We start from the raw sequence: 415 nt of genomic DNA, 5'->3' as shown, positions 1-415 counted from the left end.
AAGGTGGATGACGACGACATCGTCTCCCACATCCTCGCCGGGCTAGATGAAGATTTCGACCCGGTGGTGTCTGCCATGTGTTCCCGGGTGGAGCCGGTGACCGTGGCCGAGCTGTTTTCATAGTTGCTTAGCTTCGAGATGAGGCTCAATCTTCGGGGTGGAGGGTCTCAATCCTCTGCCAACGCCGCTACTCGTGGCCGTAGAAATGGTGGCGGCGGTGATCGCGGTCACCGCCAAGGCGGCAATGGTGGTGACCGCGGCGGGCGCGGCGGCGGCTACTCCAAGTCAGGAGGACGCGGCGGTGGACACAACGGTGGTGGCGGGGGCAACTACAACAACCATGCCTCTGCCGCCCCTAGAGTCCAGTGCCAAATTTGCGGCAAGATGGGCCATCCAGCTTGGAAATGCTGGAAGC

General features: G+C 61.9%; 1 pseudogene; it reads left to right on the top strand.

The window, feature by feature from the left end:
• Positions 1 to 139, top strand: LOC119327062 (annotated as a pseudogene).
• Positions 140 to 415: the final 276 nt, after the last annotated feature.

The sequence above is a fragment of the Triticum dicoccoides genome, chromosome 6B (genome assembly GCF_002162155.2).
Source record: "Triticum dicoccoides isolate Atlit2015 ecotype Zavitan chromosome 6B, WEW_v2.0, whole genome shotgun sequence".
NCBI lineage: Eukaryota > Viridiplantae > Streptophyta > Magnoliopsida > Poales > Poaceae > Triticum > Triticum dicoccoides.
Note: the sequence above shows the minus strand (reverse complement) of the source record. Positions and strands in the feature narration are given on the sequence as shown.